Consider the following 6,097-nt stretch of genomic DNA (forward strand, 5'->3'; position numbering starts at 1 on the left):
CAGCCTCTGCAATTATCCTACACATTTACCTAGCGTTTTTCCGCACATTTTCTATCGTGAGGCATCCACATCTGCTTCTATTGATAGCTGCCAGCGAGCTCTGCTAGCTGCTAGTGAACTTGAGAGAGATTGGTTGAACTTTCATTGTAACACTCTTAGTGGTGCCTTTTAGTGGAGAGCTTTGAAAAGGAATGAATGCCAGAAGAGTGTCTGCAATGCAGGGTTTTTAATTGATGGTATGGTATCTGAACAAAGAAAGTGCAGCAGGCAGGGCTCAATTCAGATGTCCGGAGTACCTTCCTTGAGTGGGAATCAGTGATGTATTGGGTTCCCCCTTCTCAAGACTTTAATATGGGATGTTGCAGCCCTGTCAACTCTAATTACACATGAACACATCCAACAGTATTGGGCCGCATTCAGTTCAGAGGGATATGCTGCCAAAGAGCATGTCGCATGGCCAAATCTTTATACAACTCCAATAATATAGTGGACTTTACAATGATGGAATGTTTGCAATTTAGCCAGCAGAAGCAATCCTAGCTGAGTCACTAATATCTTTAAAATAAATAAAAAAGTACTGACCATTGTGTATGTAGCATCTGGTTTTTGGAAAACACAACAGTTTCAACATTAACGAGGAGTGACTGGGTGTAATTTAAGAACATAATGTTAAAGTCTCTTCAAGTAATGTTAACCACATTTTTACTTACTAAACTAACTAACTTTAGCTATGCTAAAAACCCATTTAGGACTCTAGAAGGAAACCAATGGCTCAAAAATGCTAATTCTCCTCCAGCTTTTAAGACTATGAACAGCTCTATAAGAGATCCTTATTCATACAGTACGATCCCATCAATTCTCCCATAAAACAAGAGGCTCAGTTTGCTCCGTGTTACCTATTTTCTTCCTTGTTTACTGCTCTGATATTGTCTAGCATGGCGAGCATCCAGATGGCCAGTTAGAGCTGACAGGACTAAATTATGATTGGGTTTGGCATGGAATAACAGGGGTTTGATGCACTCATAACATCCATAACACCCCTCCCTGTGAAATACAATGACAAAGCCCATTAGGCCTATTTTTGATCTTTTTTTCCCCTCAAATTCCTGTTCTCCAAAAGCATTTGAATCAGGGCCTGACCTCTCCTCCCATTATGGTCATTTAGCGCTGCTTGCTATTGCACTCCAGACAGACTGTCTTTAAGTATTAATGACTTCATCAGCAGTTCTTTTAAATTACCCATTAAGATGCAGTTTTGTCCGATCCTTTAATGCTGGGTCTGCTTCCTCTCACCAACAGCTACAGATCTCACCATGTGAGAAGGAACAAAACCTGACGTCTATTAGGGAGACGAACAGTTCTTTAAGTTTCTGCCTGTGCTGAAGGATTATTTCCCAATGAAGCGGGCCAAATCTGTTTCATGCCAGGTTAGTAACAGTAGTTTTACCTAATAAATGAAATTAAATGATTTGGAGATAGTGTGTTGTTTCTGACAACTGCAAACTGTAAAATCATTGGTTGTCAGACAGGGAATGCTATAAAAGTGATTATTTTGTTTTTATAGACAAGTTTATGCATCACATTTTCATTTCACAACCTGCTGGTTTATTGCTTTCTCTTTCCATAAACCACATTTGTATGGCTCTTCTTTTTCTAAATTAGCTCTTTAAAATCATTCATGGACGGAAAGAATATGGCTACTTTGGAGGATTTTTCATCATTATACACTCATCAGCTATTTTATGCTTCTTCCTTTATTTATTTTTTTGTTGCTTTCATAATTTTTTTGTATTTCACAGACCAAAGACTGAGAAAAAAAAAAAACAATTCTGCATATATTTCATAAAGCTTTTTGAAGAAACAAAGTAAACTGTATAAGCTATTGACTAGTTACCTGCCTTATATCACTGATACTGTGTTACATTTGACACATTCCCAAAATATTACCAAACACAAATCTGTTAAGTAAATCTGAATTTTTGTTTCTACTGTATATCTGCAGCACTGCACAACATATCATTGGTGAAAAATCCAGCTCCACATAAAAGTACATTTTACATCAAAGATCTTTTGACTGGCTGGGACTGCATTATGTACCTCAGCAGTTTTCAGTTCTACATGGACTGCTGATTTTGTACAGACATTTTACAACCCCTAAGGTTGAAAACAAATTCTTATTCAGAACAGGTTACAATGATACAAAAACACCAGAACTGAATGATTCTTGCACATGCATTCCTCCAATTACAATTACATCTTTTCTGCACTACCTATTCAATAGGACTATAACAGTGTTATGAAATGTACAACACAAATTATATTGTCCAATTATGATATTCTTAGTGGTTTTTCAACAACTTGCAATGCAACCAGTGTATTCCAATTTCCAAAAAAGTGACTCCTAGCAGTTGGTTCTTTTTTAGTGGATAAAAAATTTACTCCATTACAAACGTAACCTCGGTTCCCTGAGATACAGGAACGAGCACTGCATCTGCTAAGGGGGTGAAAACTCCTATGGGGAAAACTCCTTTTTCTCAGATGACTGAAGCTTTTTCAATAACGCAGTGTAACTGCATGGCCATTGGTTCGTGCAGTAAATTAAAAACGAACCAATGGCTCGGAAACGGAGCTGCATGAGCCTATGGCGATGAAGCCCACCAGAGCCCGCCAATATGGGCAGGGCCATCTGGCTATATAAGTGGGCATGTCGCCATAGGATTCTCAGGTTACTTTGACTGAAGCGACGACTGGGTCGTGCAGCTGTATAGCATGACTAAGCATGCAGTACTCGCTCCTGTATCTCAGGGAACCGAGGTTACGTTTGAAACAGAGTGCGTTCCCTTTTGATACTTCACTCGTACTGCTATGCTTAGAGGAACAACTCATACTTGCCTTAAGCACCATAAGAGGCTCAGAATAATAATAATTTTGCGAGGAAACCCTGCAGGAGGTACTAGGGTTAAACTCGTAGAGGTCAGCCCAGCCATAAGTAAACGTTACTGTAATAAAAACTTACAGCCCCAGCACTCCGTGAGAGCCAAGAGCGTAGGTAGGCAAAGCCTGAGACGGGTTCTGCCCTGAGGCAAGACTGAGCCCATTAAGCAAAAAGGACATCCAGATTATAGTACCTTGCGAATGTGGACGACAAGGCCCAGCTGTCTGCCACACAGAGTTCTGCAATGGACAAACCACTAGACCAAGCCCAAGACAAGGCCATGCCTCTAGTCGAATGGGCTCTTACTCCCATGGAGCAGCGTAGGCCCAAGGAGGAGTAAGCAAGTGCAACAGCATCAACTACCCATTTGGAGAGTCTCTGCTTAGTGACCGGAAGCCCTCTGGTGTGGCCACCAAAGCATATAAAGAGTTGTTCTGACTGGCTGATCGGGGCGGAAAACTCAATATCGGTTCTCAATGCCCTGATTTGGCAGAGTAGTTGTAACACCTGGTATTCCTATGAGGGGGGGATCTCCCTAAGCATTAGATACACTTGCTGTGACCGTCAGCGGCATGCAGGGGAGCCCAGAAAAAAATGCCGCAAAATTTGCTCTTTTAAAATCACTCTTTTAGATCGCCGGATGGTGGCAGGGGATCTGGAAGACAGGAGCTGCTGCGCCGATGTAGGCGGCTGCGAGATCAGCCAAGCAGAGAGGTCTTGATCCACTGCAAGGCATTTTAACGGTGTAGCTTCAAGTCCCTTGGTCTCAGCGAAGATCGTCGTCATCAATGAAGGAGAAGAAATCTGAGAATCCAATGGCAACATGCCCGTTTATATAGCCAGACTGCCCGGCCCATATTAGCGGGCTCTGGTGGGCTTCATCACCATAGGCTATTGCAGTTCCACTGCCGAGCATTGGTTCGTTTTTAATTTACTGCACAGACCAATAGCCATGCAGTTACATTGCATTATTAAAAAAGCTTCAGTCATTGGAGAAAAAGGAATTTTCCCCATAGCATCTTAGCAGAGGCAGTACGATTGAAGTATTGAAACAGAACATACATCACTCATAGATTCCAATTTTCCAAATGAATGACTCCTACAAGTCAGTCATTTTTAGTGGATTTAAAAACCATGTAGTGCAACTAGTGGAGCTGCATGAAATTAATAACTCCTATGTGTTGTTGGCTTTTAGTGGTTTAAAAATATAAAGCACAAACTTTTCCCAAAATATTTATTCCTTAAATCTTAATAGGTGTATAAAGTGTTTAAACTGGAATCTTTAAGAGGAAACTAAACCAAAACTTAATGTATTCTCAGTTCCCTTCCCTAAAAACAACTGAACCTAGATTTATTTCTGTACATCTGTTAATCTTCAATTGGTTAGTTATCCAGCTTCCACTTTTAGCATGACGTTCAGAGCTGATAGAGCCATCTACAAAACACAATGCTTTTTTCCCCCTCACCTTTGCACCATAGATAGAGATACAGATGGTCTATTCAGACCTCTTGTCTCATTTCAGGGACTTGAGAAGCTATTCAGAGAGGCAGCATTTAAATGTAAATCTGGCTAATTTAAACCCTGCTATTGTGAGATAAGGAGGTCACAGATGTCATCGCAGTGTCTTTTATGTGATAGCTGTTCAGAGACGACGAGCTAGGATTGAACCCCGAGGTGACACTGCGGCGCACTAAACAGGACAGAATGTGTCTGGGTCAACCTTCTCTCAGTGTGGGCTCCACACACACAAACACACACACATACGAAAAAGCACCCATGATTCGCACCATAATGCCACTCATTTTTCCTCCTTATTGCACCTGATTTTATCAGATTTGCATGTTTCATCTTGACCTGCAAAAGGGTTGACTGACTACGACAGCAATGCAGATGAGTGGGTGAGAAATGCAAAGCTTCTGTTGTATACTAAGCTCTGACAGGATGAGAATAAGGATGCAAGTTTGTCTTCATGAATATGGGTCTTCCTATAAAATGAAGAAAGAGAAAGGGTCAAATTTTAGTGGTAACATAGTAATGCTTTGACTCTTATTTGTTTTGTTTTTTAGTCCATAAACTCTGCTAAAAGCTGCTATTGTGGGCTGATTCAGACGGTCAAATTTGCTTCTGTAATAATTTTATATTTTAGTATGCAGTATTTTTACATTAGTGTGCAGAAAATAAAACATTCCTCTAATTTATCTTTTAACTTGAAGATTTTAACTCAAAATGTATGTGTTTTAGCTTACAGTCCATGTAACCTTTAATGTCCTCTATATGCTACTATACTCATAGACATTGAGAAAAAGTCTTCTAGCAGCTAGATATAAATTCTTTGGTGAAAACAGATAAAAAAAATACTGATAACTCTTCCAGCACTTGTGGTTATATCCAAAGTTTTGTCCAATAAAATATTAGCAATAGCAAAGCAAGAACATGGCTGTCTACAAAAACAAAAAGGCTAAGCACAACTGAAGTTTATTGGCTTTTTCTGAAAAATAAGTTACATCCCAACTTCTTGTTTCAATAGGTCCTTTCAACATACGTTATAAAGAAACCTGTGCTTGTCAAGCTATTTCATTCAATCTTGAAAGCACACTTATGTTCTGACATCTCAGGCTTTTCCCTATTCCCTGAAATATGGGGAAGGTACAGCTGAAAGAATAAAATGCAATTTGCTTTTTAAAGGTCAACTTTCTAAATGTTCCATTTGCACAGTTTATGAAAAAGGTTTCCCTTGATTTGCATGAATATTTAACAAGCCACCACAAACAGCTTAACCTAAGTTTATCACTCCGTTTCTTACATGCATTCATTTACTACTGCTTCTCAATCTTAGCTAAAAAAAAATCTCCATTAAAGAAATCTGTATGCAGTATGTTATGCTTTTAACGTATAACATGCAATATTTCATTATGCAAATTAGCAGAAAATTGTGCTAAAATGGATCAAAATGCACATTTCAAAAAAATGTGAGTGGTTGCCTTCCACACACTCACATGATGACAGCCCGGCTCCACTTGAGGGGTAACACCCCTGGCCTAAAAAGGCAAAACATAATGCCGTTGCTGCTGGGGACTCTAAGAATAAACCACACAGTCCAGTCACAGATAAGGTTACCTTGAAACCCATCCTCCCCTCTCTCCCATGTTTCCTGACCCACA

Source organism: Cyprinus carpio, chromosome A20, assembly GCF_018340385.1.
Source record: "Cyprinus carpio isolate SPL01 chromosome A20, ASM1834038v1, whole genome shotgun sequence".
Taxonomy (NCBI): domain Eukaryota; kingdom Metazoa; phylum Chordata; class Actinopteri; order Cypriniformes; family Cyprinidae; genus Cyprinus; species Cyprinus carpio.